We start from the raw sequence: 18,879 nt of genomic DNA, 5'->3' as shown, positions 1-18,879 counted from the left end.
TTCATAGACATGTGGGTTGAGTGAATGCAGCAATATTGATAGAACACATCAGTGAGAGTTTGAGGAAAATTGGACAATCCGTTCACTAGTTATGAATTTTTGAAGTATCTGCTCAGTCAAGGCTTGATGAAAAGACTATTATAGCTTGTGATGTCACATGAGTAGAACAATATAAAGAAAGAATAAAGAAAATTCAACATATTTCCATTTTTCTCGCATAACAAAAGAACACTTGACTTCTCTCTTTCAGAAGGCAGGGGGAATAATATTACCCTTAACATATGTCAGTAGCAAGTCGAAGAAATGTGCACTTTATTCAAAAAGTAAAGTTTTGTGAAATTCTCTTTTTATTTTCCTTATATAGTTGTACGCATGTGACATCATACACTGTAGTAGTCTTCTCTTCCAGCAGTGACTGCGCAGATACTTAAAATATTCATAGCTTTTGAACGGATTGTCCAATTTTCCTCAAACTTTCACTGATGTGTTCTACTAATATTGCTGCATTCTCTCAATCCTTATGTATATCAAGGTGGACTTGTCCTTTAAGGCTGTAATAATGTGAGATAGTGATCTGACAGGGCTAGCACAGTGTCATGAGAACAACAGGAGAACATTTCAAAACAGCACAAAATAAAATTCTGGCAGTTACCAAATTGGTCAGATACAACTTTCTGCCTCTGAATGACTCTTTCCACTCAAATTTCCCCCTCCCTCTAAAAAGACAAAAAAGTTTTTATCCAAACTACCAGAGTAACGATGATTCTTGTTTCCCACGCTAAAATACTTCTGACTGGTGCAGCTCTTTGGAGTCATGTGAACATACCACTACAGTCGAGGAAAGAATAAATATTATGACAGAAAATGCTGAATCTTGTTTTAAACGATTCAGACTCTTTATGTTTCCACAAATGTACTCATGCTCAAATTGCAACTAGGAAATTTGTTTATGAAATCACAATAAAAGTTGCTAAATATTCCACATACTTGAAGTGGACACCACGGATGTAGGAATGTGGAACTTGAAGCAATGTACTGACTATGTTTTGAAAGAAAATCACGTATTAAGAACTTTCCTCCTCAAAATCTGAGATTGTAAGAGATTTCTGGTCTAGTTCTTACTTTCACACATACAGTACATGCATATAATGTATATAGGGCCTATACAGTATATACTCTTTGTGAAATAGGAGGTAAATCATTGCAGTCATTCAAAATGTCGTTCATGACATTCCCTCATGCATTATTTAGAGTTGAAGGGATTGTACAGTACCGGTTGAGGTGAGGATTCAGCTTGTAACGTTTTACCAGATACTGTAAGACGAGGAATGTTCGCGTGCATCTTAATTTCGCGAATTTTGCGAGAGACAAGATTCGTGAAATTACATGCATGTGAAAGTTCTTGTGTACACTACACGCAATGAATGTTCGAGGCAACTCGCGAAAATTTCATGCCATGAAAAAGGCCGTCCGCTCCAATTCGCGAAAATTTCATGCCACGAAAATATCATGTTTTACAGTATTATTCAGAGTCAATGAAATAATTCTCCTAGGAAATCAGCATTCAAGTGCGCACACTGAAGTGAAAGAAATGTGCTTTTAGATCTTACAAATCCTTCCTCTGCCACTTAGTGTGAAATTCATGACAAATATGAAGAATGAACCCCCGTTTTCTTTTCGTTTTCAGTACACTATTCATGATACAGAATGACTACGATTTCACTGTGGTTCATATTGTCCCAGTAACTTAACTTTATCTTACACTTTAAATCAAAATATATGCAAAACTGCATTTGTAGTAGAATTTCATCCCACTTCTACACCTTACCTTTAAGTTGCTGGAAAATTTTGTTGTAAAAACAAGTCGATCGCACTGTTTTGAAAGTGTCAACTTAAATTGCTCTTAATTGCGTGTAGACGCTGGGTCCACATCTTTGGATCATTTTAGAAGCCTGTTGCCTCAATCTGGGAATAGTGAGTGGATGCCACATTCTAAATTTGTGTCAAGAGATAAAGTGCCCCCGAACGGCGTAGGAGACAAATTAGATCCATAAGCGCAAACTTTTCCCTACAAGCCCTGGCAGGGGAGAGCTCCCACAAGGCTGCGAATTAAGGGTGCCGTTTTTTTGCGGCGACCTTTCGGGCGATATTTCGTGCAGTCACATCGTTGAGTCTTAATCATCGTGAAGACAAGGGCTCGTAATTAGGGGTTCCTTGCAATCTTAAAGTGTCAACCACAAATGAGTCTCCCCTGCTTTTAAAAAAAAAAAAAAGAAAAGAGAGAGAAAAAGAAGAAAAAAGTACTTCTGCCAATGAACATGGCTGAACCACATCCTCACCCTTGATAACTGTGAAATAAGTCAGGTTCATGACTTTCTACAAGGACAGCTCTACACCAAGCCAAAACCTGCGTACTGTATGAACTTTATTCTTCCCGTGCAACAAATTTCAGGCACCACTAAAGGCACAAGTTGTATACCAGGATGATTGCACCATCTGTATGCTCAGTCCGCTGCTGCCAATTCTGAATCAACCACAAAAATTGGAAGAGCCACCGTGTCGACCCCTGTGCCTCCTCACGTACTAGAGGCTACCTGGCAAATTACACCTAAATCTAGAGGTGTATACACCTTGGTCGCCATGACAACAAACCTTTTACACAAAGTGTGATCAGTCAGCTGGCCCCCTCATCACTACATCAATGTTCCAAACTCTGGGAATGTACACACACACGCATTTCCAGAGTCACTGCAGACACAGCAAAGTTTTGACATTAAGAACATCATTTCTTGAAATTATACCCTTTTGAATGGATCTCCTTCATATCCGTAAGCAGGGATGGATCCAGGAATTCTGTTAAGGGGGGGGGGGGGGGGTGTGCAACTAATATTTCTGGTGCCACTTCCAGGCTTCATTTCATTCTTTTCTTTTTATTTCTTTTGATTTTAACGAAAAATAAAGGCGGGGGGCGTGCGCCATGCGCCCCCCTCTGGATCCGCCACTGGTAAGTATAGCCACACAACAAAATTGATATAACTAAAAAAGATAAAAAGGTCATGCAGTCTATCATTTGTTCTGATAAGGCACAGCTACAACATGCAGTACACACTTTGGAATCATATATAAGGAAGGAGAAGACTAATGGGACATATACACACTCACACAAACAAGCACAAAACTTGTTTCACTCAGACAAGAAAAAATAAACCCAAGACCCAAGACTTGATCAAAGACTAAGGGAGGCTCAAGCAATGCAGTCATCCAGCAGAGTCTAATCACTGTAAGGTCACTTGAGGTCAATGTTCAAGTACGATGTTATCCCAACCAGCTGTGCAAATGCTATGTTCACTCAGCTCCCGGTGTAGTCTTCGGACCACACAGACCCCTTGTCCACAAGCTGCACCTGTTTCCCTGAGACATAAAACTGATATGACAGAGCGGCCAGTGACACCAAAGTCAGGCTCTGCCTATACTTAGTTTTTGTCTTTGTTGGTCCAGAAGGGCAGAGAGAAAACAACAACAACCCACCAACCCTGAATTATTACCCAAAGCAAGCAGGCATAAATAACAATCATTCTAAAGCCACTTGATTCTGTCTGGGTCTGTTAGAGACTTGACATTTAATAATAATAATAATAATAATAATTGCATTTATATGGCGCTTCATACTGACGTTTCTAAGCGCACTTTGCTACTCATACAAATAAACCAGAAAACACAATAACATTAACAAAATTAACGTTAACAGTAACAAAAGAAGAAGAAAGAAAAGAAAAGAAAAGAAAAATACATGTGATACAATGGTACAATAATTGATAACTGTGTGCGCCTCCAGAAAAAAAAAAAAATAATAATATATATATATATATATTACAGCTGATTAAACAGGTGAGTTTTAAGAAGAATTTTAAATGATTCGACAGATGAGGCATTCTGAATATAAAGAGGAAGTTTATTCCAAAGAGTGGGAGCAATGGAAGAGAAGGCTCGGTCACCATAACGGGTTTTTGTACGTGGGCCATTTTGTACGTGGGCATTTCCCATTCTTCTTATTCTTTGCCCGCGTGAGTCAAAAGGGTCTAAAGCATCAAACCACACCCGGGCTGTCTCCCTCGCGCACTCGCTCCCTCCCCTTTCCCCAGCACTCTCCCCACTCCCCCCCCCCCCCCCCCCCCCCCCTTGTCATAATTCCAGTTCCATTCTCCTCCATACTGGAGCTGCTTTCTGCGTTCTGGCAGGCCGGTAATAGTTAAGGCCGGTAATACTTGGGCTACAGTACAACGGCGGCACATGGTACGGGGCAGTATGAATTCTACATGCGTGCACTGCCTCGAAGAACTGCGTGGTAACAAAGTGGGTCCAAATACACAGACACACACTCTGCAAGATTCTACAGTGAGGGATATCATGCCAACATGGCTTACAATTCCCTCCTGATCATTACACACACTCACAAACATAAACACATTAATAAACACATACATAGTAAAGACAAAAAAGGGTTGCAATGTGATAAAAATCAAGAAGTTGGGCAATCAGTATTCTCACATTAGCCATTTCCCGCTCAACTTACAGAGCATTAGACTTTAGTTTCAGCCCTTCTTCTCACCAAATGCTCAGCTTCTAAAATCTTCCTGCCCTTCACATAGTTGCTGTTCCTCTGTAATAAAATCAAGCCTTTCTAGCAGGCTAATAGTCTCAGACCAGTGCGATTGACTGACCACTATAACTGACCTGACTGAAATAACCCTTTCATATAGGCCTTATGCCAGTTACATTCTGTGTATGTACAGTAGGTCTTCCGGTCAAGATTGTGCGCCAAAACAGCTTCTTGGCCACAATAAATGGCATTACAGCTACAACCAGTTGTACATGTTCTGCTTAATTTCTCAATATCAAGGTACAGGTCTATCATTTATCCACCGCCCACCCCCCCCCCCCCCCCCCCCCTTCTCATTTGTTTTTCAAAATACAGTCATTGTCATGCATGCTCAAAGAGCTTGTGGAATGAACTACACATCCAGCACTGGACCAATGTGTAGGTCAAATACCAACCCGGAGTCGGGTGCAAGATTGACTGTACAGCACTGCAGTGTAAAATGAGAATGTCAGTGATGGCAAGGCTTTCTCATCCGTTAACACGACTGTCTGGGATTGACAAGTGATTCCCAAACATGGTTTCTTGTTTGTTTCTTTTTTTATGCCTCCGCCACGAAGTGGTGCCGGAGGCAATATGTTTTCGGGTTGTCCGTCCGTCCGTCCGTCCTTCCGTCCGTCCGTCCGTCCGTCCGTCCTTCCGTCCGTCCGTCCGTCTTTCCGTCCGTCCGTAATGAATTTTGTGGACAAGGTAACTATCAAAAGCTGTTGAGGTATCCTGATGAAACTTGGCATGTATGTGTATTAGGGGGTGAAGTTGTGCCTATCAACTTTTGGGTGCATGTGCTCAAGGTCAAAGGTCAAAAGGTCAAGGTCAAATACATAAAATTTCACTATTTCCACCATATCTATGCAATGCCAGAAGATATTTTCTTGAAACTTAGTGTATACATGTATTACCCAATTTAGATTCTCTGGTGAAAGTTTGGGTCATGAGGTCAAAGGTCAAAGGTCAAAAGGTCGAGTAAAAGTATTAAAACTTTTTTTTTTCTCTGTAAATTGGAAAATTGTTCAAGGTATCTTCATGGAACATAGTATATATACATGTACTGACGGGCAGTGATTATCTAGAGAATGTAGGGTTCATGGGGTCAAAGGTCAGGGGTCAAAGGTCAAGTGCAACACTTCAAAATTTTACTATTTCCCTCATGTTCATGCAATGCCAGCAGGATTAGTTTTTTTTTTTTACACTTGGTGTATGCATGTGTAACCTAATAGAAATTCTCTGGAGAGTTTTTTTTTCTTTTTCTTTTTTTATTGCCTCAAAGGTCAAAAGGTCAAAGATCAAGTGAAAGTGCTGAACTAACTTTTTCCTCCATATCTCGGAAGTGGCTCAATTTATCGTGAAACCTACTGCATATCTATGCATGTTCTACCTGAAAGTGATTATCTTATGAATTTTAGGGTCTAAGGCCAGATGAACATGGTAACAATTTACTATTCAGTACAGAAATTGCACTTTTTCTCCATACCGGTACCATGAAAATTACTCAATGCATAAATGTATGAATGGGTCAAAGTCAAGTTAAAGTCCTTAAATCCCCAAATACATGCTCTCCTATTCATCCAATTAAACCAAGTTCAAGGAAGGTGAACATTTAACACATTTCTGACAAACTTGTCATTTCAATATTTTGCCAGTTTTGTGAAAATGTAATCACACATTGTCCACATGGACTATCTAGACCTATTAGGAGAATCATGCATTATGGCGGAGGCATACCAGTCGCCATAGCGACATTTCTAGTTTTTATTTACCTTGATCAGGGAACCTAATTAATTCACCTCAATTCATCTTCTGTTTTGAATTTACCTCCTCAAAAACAAAAAGCAAATGTCTCAGACCACTATTGCCAAGATATCTCTTCCACATTTGTGAAATGAGCCCTGACTTAAATTAGCCTGCTAACAATAGGTCTGAGTAACACTCAAGTTAGAATCAGCAGAGAATCTACATGTTAAAGCAAAGTATAATCTTTCTAAATTCATACTATTTGCTCTATGCTCACAACCCTCCCCTCAAAATATTGTTCAAAATACTATGCAGCCACCCCCTCCCCTCCCTCCCCTCCCTCCCCTTCCCCCCCCCCCCCCTTCTTGGTTTCCACTGCTCCACAACTAATATTTGCCATTCCTATTATAAGATTGCTCCGGCAACAATACCGGGGCGGGCGGCCCACACAAACAGCACAGACATCTGAAATATGCCGCAACCATTCGCTGGCTGCCGTGTGGCCGCTTCTCCTATTCCGCCATGATTTGCCCCTTGCCCCGCCTGTCTGCTCGGCTGTGGAGAGAGTCAAAAGACCCCCACTGGTGGGCTTTGGAAATGAACTACTGCGTTTGCTCTTTGACCTGCGTCTGGCTTCATATACACACACACACACACACACACACACACACACACATACTAAATTACACAGACACACACACACTCATACATATACAGACATACACAAACACACAGACACACACTTTCACTCCCTTACACACTCAACTCCCTGACAGCGCTCCAGGTTGATGGACAAGGGCACCATCGCGTTCTGTGCTTACGAGCAACGAAGCGGCTTCTTGTCTTATCGGCAATACCGAAGCGTGTGACATCCATGTTGAGCGTCCTGTGTTTATCAAGTTTGTCACGTTTCGTGTATCGTATGTTCTTCAAGTCTCTCTGCGTGTTTGCATGCATACATATACACTATGTGTGTGCATGTGTGTGCATGTGTGTGTGTGTGTGTGTGTGTGTGTGTCTTTGTCATAAATCAATGTGCACTCTTTGCTTCGTGCATACATCTACGTAGATATCAACCCATCTCAATCTTCCGAAAATTGCCCCTTGCACTTTTCCGCTCCTCGGCCCACCTTGATTGGGCCATCCAATGTTTCAATGATTCCCACGGATCCACTCCCCTCACCTTGTTGGCAAAATAACCTTGCTGGATGCCCTCACACACAGCCATTACCTTGTTTTAGGAGCCCACAAGAATGATGACGCCAAGCACACACACGCACGGCAATCTCCACTTATGGACATCCCTGCTATACAAGACTGGGAGGTTAATGCTACCAATCTTTGTGACGTCGAGATCACATCTCATTCATATTTCTCTGTAACGGACAGACAGACAAGGACAGACAGACAAGGACAGACAGTTTTGCCAATAGTAACAGACAATCTACGCTGCCAGAATTCTCATACTTCATTCCTATCAGCTTTTATATCTTCCTCTATGATCTGCCACAAAAGCAAAAAAAAAAAAAGGGGGGGGAGGGGGTAGGATAGAGAGGGGGGATGTATACTCAACAAACATTTTGTAGAGTCAGATGATGCAGAAAACTGCCATCAAATGAGTGTTCTGCTGGGGGCAGAGAAATCCCCTTGTTGTTAACTTCATCCTTCCCCCCCCCCCCCAAAAAAAAAGAGAGATGAGAAGTTCAATATCACCCAGGCACAAAGGCCCCTGTTTTCAATTTCCCAGCAGCATCAATTTCTGCCGAGCTCATTACCCACTTTAACAACAAGCCAGCCATGGAAAGAGGGGGTTCTAGTATAACAAAGGCACAAACACATGCCCCTAAAGCCACTTGGGGGGAAAAGAACCGTAAGCTGTTTGTCTTTTCTCTGCCACTCACTATACCATCCTCGGAGGAAAACAGAACCGAAGAAAAGAATTACATTTTCTATCTCCGCTGTCTGATCTGAAAAAGAACAATATGTTTGTAACAATTTTTTGCTCCCCCCCCCCCTTTTGTAGTCTTCCATTCATGTTATGTCAAAGTGAAAAACATACCTCGATGAAATTGAACAATACCTTGTAACGAGAAAAATACTCGCCCAATTTATCGGCAACGTTTTCTGACATGCCTTTGAAGACTCAAAATAAAAGTTAGTCTTGCTTTGCAGACAGAAAAGCCCTTTTCTCTATGTCACCTGCAAAATCTACCATAGTCTCTATTCCTTCTAATGATTGAATTTTCTTTTTTGAGTGGTATCTGTCATTGTCACTGTGTATGTTGGACTACCCTAAGCATTCAAGGTTTCATCTCTATGACACGCAGACAATCTCACTACTGCATTCTTACGTCTTATTTGCGTCACTGTTAACTACACAGTTTGTTACACACAAATCCCGAATCTAACAGTCCCGCATCATCATTTTGATGTTGGGCCTTTATGCAGGCAACACAGCATGAAATTTTCAAATCAGACCAGATTGGGAGACAACACTTTCCAAACCCTAACCCTTGCATTCCGCCTCATGAAGAAGATCCTGCTACAATCGAAAAACTCAGCTTCCCCCTCTTCCTTCTACACTTTACTCCACTGACATGCTATAATAATTGGATGAGCACTTTTCAGCAGCACAGTTTTTACAAAGTTTTCCAACACAACTCCTTTTACTATTTTACCTTTTTTTTTTCTTTCCTTTCCGATGAGAATGTACCCCATGGAGAAACCGCACTCTGCGAGTATGATGAAACTACACAAAAAAATGAGGCAAATCTTTGTGAAAAAAAAAGAAGAAGAAGGAATTTCTGGAAAATTGTGGACCGTAAGAGGTCTGCTGTAGGTGATGCCTTAAATACTGAGTCACTCCCCCATCCTGAAAAGGAACATAAATTGATTCTTCTCCAAGCCAATCGACGAAACATCAAATACGTGAGGATTTCTACGTATGTGACCACTACATCCTCAATGTAACCACTACATCCTCAATGTAACCAAGGCAACCACATTAAGGTTAACACAGGACATCATGTGTGAGACAACCCACTGCTATACAGACGGTCCTATATAACCAAACATCTGATCGATTCTGGGCTAATACACTGATCTCTTCCAACAGTTACACTGAAACTCTAGTTCGAATTCTGTAAGGCAAAAGCCCCACAATACAAAGCAGAGCAAGCTAGATATAACAGCCACATATTCCTGCATTCCACATGGATCCAAACTACGTTACTACACGGTCTCAACCCCTGCAAAAGACGAATTGATCACTTGGTGTCCAAAACTAATCTGATTGTGGTCGTGATGTTTTTTAGTAATGCCTGTACTGTAAGACTACTCTCTCTCAGCAACCCCCCCCCCCCCCCTTTGCAGGCAAGACATGTACATTACCACTGTTGTGACAGAAGTCCTCATCTAAACAACAAGAGTAAAAGCAGCCGGTACACGCAAAATAAGAAGAATAACAATTCATTGTTAAGCACAAGTTGCATGAATACCAGCGAGCAAATAAATGGTTTTTCCATTTTTCCGCACCATTTTGGCAACGATCGGAGTGAATTTGAAGTTCGAATGGATACAGTCAACACAGCCCCTTTGTGCAGGTGTATGGAGGCGAAAGCTGGCATTTCTTTTGTGCTTGCTTCAAAGCCGCTCATTTGTCATTCCACATAGGGGCTTTTTCGCCCATGAATGCCGTCACGATAATATCACAGCGTTCAGGACAGTGACACAATGATCAGCTAGCATCTACGTGTGCGGTCATGGTAATGAACCTGAATCAGGGGTGGTGGTGGTGGTGGCGGTGGGGGGAGGGGTGTCTTTCTCACCGTCACACTTCCACAGCGCTGTGACCCGGGACGCCGGGTTCGGAGACAGAACTCGCGAGAGGTCGCAGTCGGATAGGATTTCAGCATCTGACGGCGATCCTCGTAACCCCATCTGACAAACAAGACAATTTGTTGAAATACACCGGGGGAGATGCGGGCAATGGCTGTGTGAGGCGGTTGCCGTGCCGATCAAACCCATTCACTACCCTCCCCTCTCCATTATCATCTCACTACGGGCAAAAGGTTCATGGAGTCATCAGCACGGGTCATATCATCTTGCCATCTCTTCTACCATCTGTGCTTGTCACCCTGACCGAAGAGACTCTTTAGCAGCAGCATTCACAGGAATCAACAGGTTGAAGGGAAAACAAAAATCATCATATCTACATAGAAGTAAACAGCTTGATGAAAAAAGCAACAACTTATAATTGCAACAAAAAAATCTTTAAATATGATACCATCATGTAAAACACACCAAAAAATTGTTCCAAAGACAGTGATTGCAATAACTAAGTAACTAACACTTATAGTTGCTTCACATCTTCTTCAGATCGGGAGGTCCGTTTACTTACAACACATTATTGTACAGTATATCCATTCTACCGGACCCATTACATCTCGCGAGAGATATCTCTAATTTGTAATTCAAATCATCTACTCTGTTTGATTCCTTTTTACACTTCCTCTGGCTAATCTTCTGAAGAAACTCACCGTGGCCCACCTTAGCCTTTCCGTCTTGATCTCTCCTCGCTTGTTTGCGATGATCTAATATGTCTTCTCCTACTTTTCTTACCCCTGCAGAATCAAAGAGTGCCTGAGGCATTCATTTTTTTACTCCATTCTGTCACTAATCCTTTTATTCCTCGTGTCTGATCCCCCTGCCCACGCCTTACAATCTCTGCAAGGAGGGAGGATGACCAGGCCTGTTTTTTTTTTTTTTTTCCTTACGTGATCGTGTTGTCTCATGTTCCTTTTCCGTCACTCTAGCTACTTAGTTTTTTTTTTTTTTCCTTGACTCTCTCGTCTATATCTCCCTCTGTCTCTGGCTTATCAGTTTAGTCCACTTGTATTCCTCAGTAAGTCTCAGTCTGTCTATATCAGTCTTACTCTCCCTCCCCCCACCTTCTCTCTCTATTCATACTTCACTGTGACTAATATGTGGGATATTCTATGCATTTTTTTTCTTACTCACAACTTTCGAAACTTCTTAATTTTGTCTGTCTCCCCATCTCCCCACATCTCTTCTGATATATATTCAATGTGCACTTCATTTATATGTGTGGATCAAATTTGCACATTGCCTATCTCTTCTAATAATATACCTCTATCTCTATCTATCTATCTATCTATCTATCTCTCTATTCATATGCACATTATCATATACTATATTGTTTTACATGTCTCTCTATCTCTTCCTTCAGAGCTCTCATCCCTATACATCACCTCCCATCTCCCTTTTTAATCTGCACTGTCCATCTGTCTATCTCGCTCACTCTCTGTATCTGTGTGTGTATATATAATTCTCACAGACTCTTACTCCTTTCATCTCTTTTTTTATCTATTTATCTATCTATTTATCTATCTTTCAATCTATCTTTCTATCTATTCATCTACCTATCTATCTATCTATTTATCTACCTCTAAAACATTTTCTCCACACTTTTCCTGCATATTTAGCCTTCCTTCTCTCGCTCCAGGCACTTACGTTCTGTCAATCCTCCCCCCCCCCCCCCATCTTTCTCCACTACTCTTTGCTGTCTGTCCGCCTGTTCATCTTTCTTTCTCCATCACACGTCTCTCATCTCTTCTCCCTGACGATGAGGCCTCGTCCTATTTCCATCACTCTCTTTCCATCGCTCTCGCCCTGGCCAAGTCATGTTTTGACTTGGACTTTTTTTCCCTATCATCCTCCCCCCCCCCCCCCTTCTGGAATCGAGGACAAAGGCCAAAATTAGGTCAAGATAAGCAAGTGGAGCAAAGCTAGGGCAGGGAGTCATATCGTGCAACCACACAGCTCAGGCCCCTCGTCTAAGGGGGTAACACTAAAGTGACAGTGTGCGACTATGGCTTGATGACAACACTCTCAGGTTTAATAGACAACACTCTCGAGCGTAAAACCCGTAGAAGCCCCCTTGCGCCCCCGACACAGTCCAGTATCCAAGCATGGATGTTATGTCAAAATGTCACCATGCAAGATAAAGAAATAGAAAGAGAGAGAGAGAGAAAGTGGAGGGGAAAGAAAAAAAGAAAAAGTTTGTTGCCCCAACGCCCCATCCTTTTCTTTTTTCAGCATAATTTTGTGAATTACCATCAAAATTTTAAGTCTGGAGTTCAAAGAAAGGTCAAGACATAGCACAGTTACACATGTCAAACAAAACAACAAAATATCACTTCTCATTCACATGTACATCTATGTACACACACACACACACACACACACAAAACATAGAGCCCTCATAACCTCTGATACCAAAAGGGAGAATCCCGTCTATAAGCAATCTCGTGGACAGACAGTCGAACACGCCATGTATGATCCCCTGCAAAATTGTTTCGTTTCATAAAGAGGCTGCGGCAATGAGGCAATTTGATGTGCCCAGAACACATGATAGGGCTGGCTAATTGTGTGGTTGTTTTTTTCTGCCTCATGTGCTGGCAAAACTAATCTCAGGAGCTGTCAATGACGTTTTCGCGGAATTCTCGTCGACAAGCTCAAGATGCGCTGCGACTCGCAGTCAAGCAGAACATGGCATTCACAAACAGCTAGCTTTCCTTCCCACATCTCAACGACTGGAAAACACATGCGGCCAGTTCTGTTCTACCTCGCCACAAGGTCAGGACGTTATTTTGCCGTCAAGATGTGGAATAAATATCCCACTCTGCAGGTAAAATTTCCATAGAGCCCTCAAAGAACACACTCGTGAAAAGAAAGAAACAAAAAAACTGCCTGACAGTTCAAGTAAAATACATTACCCTGCAATCAATACTGACTCAAGTTGCCATGGAAATATCCAGATATCGTAAAGACATTTCGTCCATTGCCTATCAAATCAAGTCAATTTTGCTCCGGTACCCTCTTATCCCCTTCCCTTACGCCAAAATAATGTCACGATACTGAGTTCCAGATTCGGGTGACCTTCATCGCGAATGACAAACACAACGGGGGTAACCCCCTAGAAAAAGAAAAAAAAACTGGGGAAAACATGCAAATCCAATTATCTCGTGCCCCAGTAATATTTCACGCTGGAAAGCCTTCTAAACCTAAAGGTCACCACTTGCACTGTCTGACAGCAGTGGCAAATGCAACAATAATTAGGAGTAAAGCGTTTCCCCCCTTCCCTCCAAATATCTTCCTTGACATGCTGATGCCGGCTAAATATAATTCTTTGCACTAAAATTGACGCCATATGCGAGGGATCTGGCTCATACAGTATATGACACAAGTCCAGAATGTGGAGGTTGGAACACCAATAATAGTGCATCATTTCTATAAATATCATAGTTATTAAAGTTTTCTAGAGTGTTTTTCATTTAATCCATAAACAAGATGACATCACAACGTACATTGTACCACCATGCAAAATCAAAACAAAATAAAACAAATCGTGCATGACTGTCAGCATATACAAGTTATGTGTAGACTCCATACAGAAGAATGGTACCTTTTCTTTCTGTTTCTTTGGTACAGAGGAACGTGCAAGTCAATCAACTTTTCTCTTCCCATCAAACATTTTACCTATGCTTGGATAAAAGTAGGCCTATGTCACAAGCCCTTTTTTTTAAAGCTGAATTCAACACCTTTGGTTTTTGTTTTATTCTTTTAAAAGAGGCAATCCATTGCATATTTCATTTGCTGTTTTAAATCGGCACTCTACTGCCACTGATATGGTTCATTACACATCTCAGGAATACAAACAAAATGCAGAAGATGCATGGATTCTGTAACTGTCGCAGCAATCAAAATACCAGCTGCCACTAAATGAATACTGTACATGAATATCCTGTTCTTACATTTTATTCCAAACATCTCCCCATAAAAGAAAAAATAAATGCACTGAATTTTGGATTGATGATGAGAGAAAAAAAATGCAATAAACAAAACGACTATCCTATCAAATAGTTCTGAAGAATGCACAGGTGGAAAATGACACTGGCGCAAGTTCCTCAGTACAGTAATAGACCTGAACGACACCTTCAGCTTGCTACCATTGGACCAGCTTCAGTTGTAAAGTTCTCCAAAACCTTGCCACAAGAGGGCATACTCCCCCCAGTCCTTCTCCCCCCTCCAACCCCCCCCCCCCCCAACCATTACCCCTGTAAAGCTGAAGACATTCCTATTGAGGATACAACCGTTCCGTCACTGTCGGCCCGGAGGAAAATTGGCAGAAATAGCTCACATTCCTCCACCGGTCTTTATCTCTCCAAAAATGGGCTTCGGGTCACGGGGCCAGCCCCAATGGCTGGTTGAGAAGGGTGCCATTACCGAGGGCTACCCCCTACGTGATTCAAAACATGGACAGATTCTCTTCTTGGGGTACTCCTCGGCCCCTTCTGTGCCAACGCACTTCACTAAAAGTTACATATGATATATCAGTTTCAGCCATTTTCATTTTCTAATCTCATACTCTAAACATACAACAAACAAACAACCAAACCAAAACAAACAAACAATGAGCAGAAAAATAATTAGACGACCAAGTATAACTGAAACGGAACAAAGAAACCAGTCACCCATGAAGTTACTATGATTACACAATTCTGCGTATCTATTACGAAAAAAGACCAAAAATCAGTTGTAGGACACTTGTACCAAATGGGAAAAAAAAGCAATAAAGCTTATGTGGTGTGTGCTCTGGAGAAAACTGCACAGTAAGGCTTGAAAATTAAATGACAGATACATACAATTTGTAGGTAATCACGTCGACATGCCCCCCCCCCCCTTATCCTGGTATTCCTCCAAAATAGTCTTTGGCGTGCATAATACGAGCAATGTTTTCCACAAGATTTTGTCTGTGGGTGGCGATCTGCCAGCTTCACTTTTGTGCCACGCGATTGTCAGATATTTGCGCCGCCCGCGTCATCCCATACCCACCAGGAATTCAGCGAACCTGCCGGTGATGATGACGCGGGGGCATTTTACAGGTAGAATCCCCGAGTGCAACTTTATTCTGACTACATTGGGCAAGCCAAAGTGAAACCCTGTACAACGCAAAAGACTATTAATGTGAAATTTGAATACAAAGTGCCACACGAAAAGATTTTTAGATACATGAACTGCCCCCTCGAGATCCTTTCTGCGATAGAAAAAACGCTCCGAGTTTGAATACAAAGCAAAATGTGTCTGATATTAGATCGTAGATAAAAAGCGGCCTTCGATATCTGGCACTGGAATTGTCAACACTAGTCCCTGGGATGATGCCGTAGAGTGCAAAAAAGTCGACTTTCTCTTGTAAATGTTACACACGGACCTAGATTCCACAGGGTACTAAAGCCTTGATTTAATGACGACAACGGCTAAAATAAACCAAAACTTGCATCAAGCTTTTAACAGACACGCACTAAATATGTCTCAGAATCTAACTTCAGCACTTGGATATATAACACTGCATCATTCAATTCCTGTTGCAAGTATAACATTTTCAAAGAAAACGATGTAATTTCTACAGAGTAAACTTGTGCTCCTCTGATCTAAAATTCCCCTGGAGAAATCTTGCGAAAGATTAAAAGATTTCCAGAGGAGAGACAGAGAGAGAGACAGAGAGAGAGAGAGAGAGACATATAGAGATTTTTAAACTTTCTCCAGTTGTGCATGTATCATATTGTACCTCTTTGCTTTGTTTTGTTTTTATTATTCAATCCACAAATAAATAGCATCCAATATTAACCCCTGGTAATTCTTGTTTTCTCCCTCTTTTTAAGATGTTCCCAAGGTGTGCTGTGATCATTATTTCTAACATAATAATGACATGATAAAATAATTATGATATAATTATTACATTATTATTATATTATTTGTTATCTCATTATTATATCATTATTATTCAATCATCATATATCTTTATTTGCCACATATTAGAGAGAGGGTTTAGATGGAATGATGGGTCATGAATCAACTTTTGATTGATGTTCTCATAAATCCATCTACTGCACATCAATGAGCACCCGTCCCCTACAGATTAAGAGGCCACTCACGGAGGAAGAATTTTACCATCTACGAGGCACCGCTATAGCCGGATTACTAATGCCAATATTGCACATCTCGATATCTGACAAAACTGCAATCTGAAAAGTTATGTGTTTTTTTGCTTACACTGCTCGCCCCCTCAACCCCTACCACCCGATTCTCCCTCATTCCACAAACTAATTTGGGAATTGGATTGCGGCCAGAGCAGGGCACGAAGAGAGCCTCTCCCTTGTTCGCTGGCAAATAAAAACTTGGGTCTTGGCAAGTTTGGGGCTTGTAATGTAAAAGCATCCCAGTCCCCAACTCGATCCTATCCTACCCCACCCCGCGCAGCTCTCTACTAGTTGCACCCTTGCATGAAAGCTTTAAGATCACAAAACATGGAAGATGCACAAGACATCAAACTCTCCTTCAAGGGAGTTGTCAGATTGATGTCGATGAGGAGATCCTTGTCAAGGATCTCCACGAACCATCCCGCCCCAGTGACGAAAACATCTTTCACGCCTGCATCCCAACAGACACACATGGCAGGGCTTGTTCTCAAAATCTGCCATATTAGACTCCTACATCTCCTCAGAAATGTGGGGAGAACAGAGGGGAGGTGGTCACGAGCAAATTTCATCCCCGTGAAACATCCATCACAAACACACAACTGCCTCTTGCATGAATACACCCTAACAACCTGATGGTATACTTCCCTAGAAACACGGCCATGAAAAATAGATGACATAGTTTCCATCTATTGATACATACACATCTACCGATGGACCACTAGACATGACGTCCAAAGCACGCTTGAAGTCAAGGAGAGGAAAACAATTCTGTCTAAAGGCACACCACCGGGGCGAGCTACAAATTCGAAGAAATGACAGACGGGCATAAATTCCCCGCCCCCGCACGAGTTAACTTAAGAACCTTCCCCGCTCCGTTCCATTCATACGAAGCCATGAATTGGGCCATGACGTCAGAAAATGAGTGCACCCATTCAGAGGCTGCCTGTGACGTGAACGCGGCCAAAGCAGCCTGGAGGGCGACACAGAAAGTGAACATACTCACATTCATCTCTCGTCTCCTGCAACTCTGCCTCTCCCCCCCCCCCTCCATCTCCATGCCTCCTCCTCCTCCTTTCCTTTCTCTCTCTCTCTCTTTCCACTCAATGATGGATAACCATGAATAGCACTCACTTACTCATTCATTCATTCATTCATTCGGTTATCCAAATTCCTTCTCCAGATTGATAAACCCATTTCTACCACGGACACTGTGGGGGTAAAAGACAATCTTCCTTCAGTCCAATTCTACTCCTGCTTTTCCCTCTGATTTTTTTTTACAAGGCTTTCAAAGAGCATACCTTTAGGCTTCTACTACTCTTTCTATCAACGTTCCACATGAGGGGCAACGAGAACTTGGAACAAGAATAGGCACAGTTTGATCTCAAACTGAATTCATCACCCCAGACTCGAGACATCGAAGTCTCCTCCCGACCGATTTCTTTTTTTTTTTTGAGAACCGAAAGCTATGTTTTCTATACACCCTTTTCTTCGATGCTTGTGAGTGACAGGGTTCTGTATTGTGATATGTTTATGATACCAGTCACAATGTTCAGCCATGGAGAATTAATTTCAGTGCCACGACCTTCCGTGTGATACATGTTGTACCTGTGACACTGGGGACTAATGCAACGTTTTCAGAAAGAGGGTAGGAGATGGTAAAATGCATATACTGTATAAGCTGTTATTTTCGTGAGGCTTTAATTTTCACGCATTTCCCGAATCTCAGGTGGACTGCGAATATAACAACATGCGAAAATGTCACCATACACTAATTCAGGTAGTATACAGTGCGCTTATGAAGGCCTCCGTGTCAGTTTGCAAAAACAAAATCTCGGGAAAATGTCCGTGACCTCCTCACTCGCGAAAATATCTGTACGCGAAAATAACAGCGTATACAGTACGCATATGGCTGAGGCTGACATTTGCACAGCAAGAAGGGGAGCTGCTACCACTCTGAAACCACAGTGGCATGAAAGGGACTCCACTTTGCCGTTCAGTTTCCATACAGATTATCTAACATTTACAGCATACCATGTCTACTTTATATCCAAAGGCACTAACAACAGTGTGATGCAAACTGGATCTTTATTTTCTCTCTTCTTTTCCCCCAACCCTTCAAATAATAACACAACTTTCTAACACTGAAGTAAGAACGATTACAAAATTGTGATATTCACTCTCAGTTGCTTGAACGATTATGACATGAAAAAGATACATCTCTTGTGTGCGAGCGAGGCATTTGAAAGTTTAATGGATGTCAATGTGTTCTGTTCTTCTCTTGGGTAAACTCTCTCCTTTCATGCAATCAATATTTCTCACATTACATCTCATCCTCCTCCTTGTATTCTTTCTTTTCTTCCTTCTTTCCTGCTTGTCCTTCCCATTTCTCCCTTTTTCTTCTTTGTCTTTTTCCAGACAAACTATTTTCAG

General features: G+C 41.7%; 1 protein-coding gene across 1 annotated transcript in view; it reads right to left on the bottom strand.

Annotated features, from left to right (window-relative positions):
- Positions 1-18,879, bottom strand: part of LOC139739192 (uncharacterized) — a 76,776-nt gene that overhangs the window by 16,729 nt on the left and 41,168 nt on the right. The gene's annotated exons all lie outside the window — the stretch shown is intronic.

This window comes from Diadema antillarum, unplaced genomic scaffold (assembly GCF_040938485.1).
Source record: "Diadema antillarum isolate AM-2024a unplaced genomic scaffold, OU_Dant_1.0 seq00000787_RagTag, whole genome shotgun sequence".
Lineage (NCBI taxonomy): Eukaryota > Metazoa > Echinodermata > Echinoidea > Diadematoida > Diadematidae > Diadema > Diadema antillarum.
This window is presented reverse-complemented; position numbering and strand designations above follow the sequence as displayed.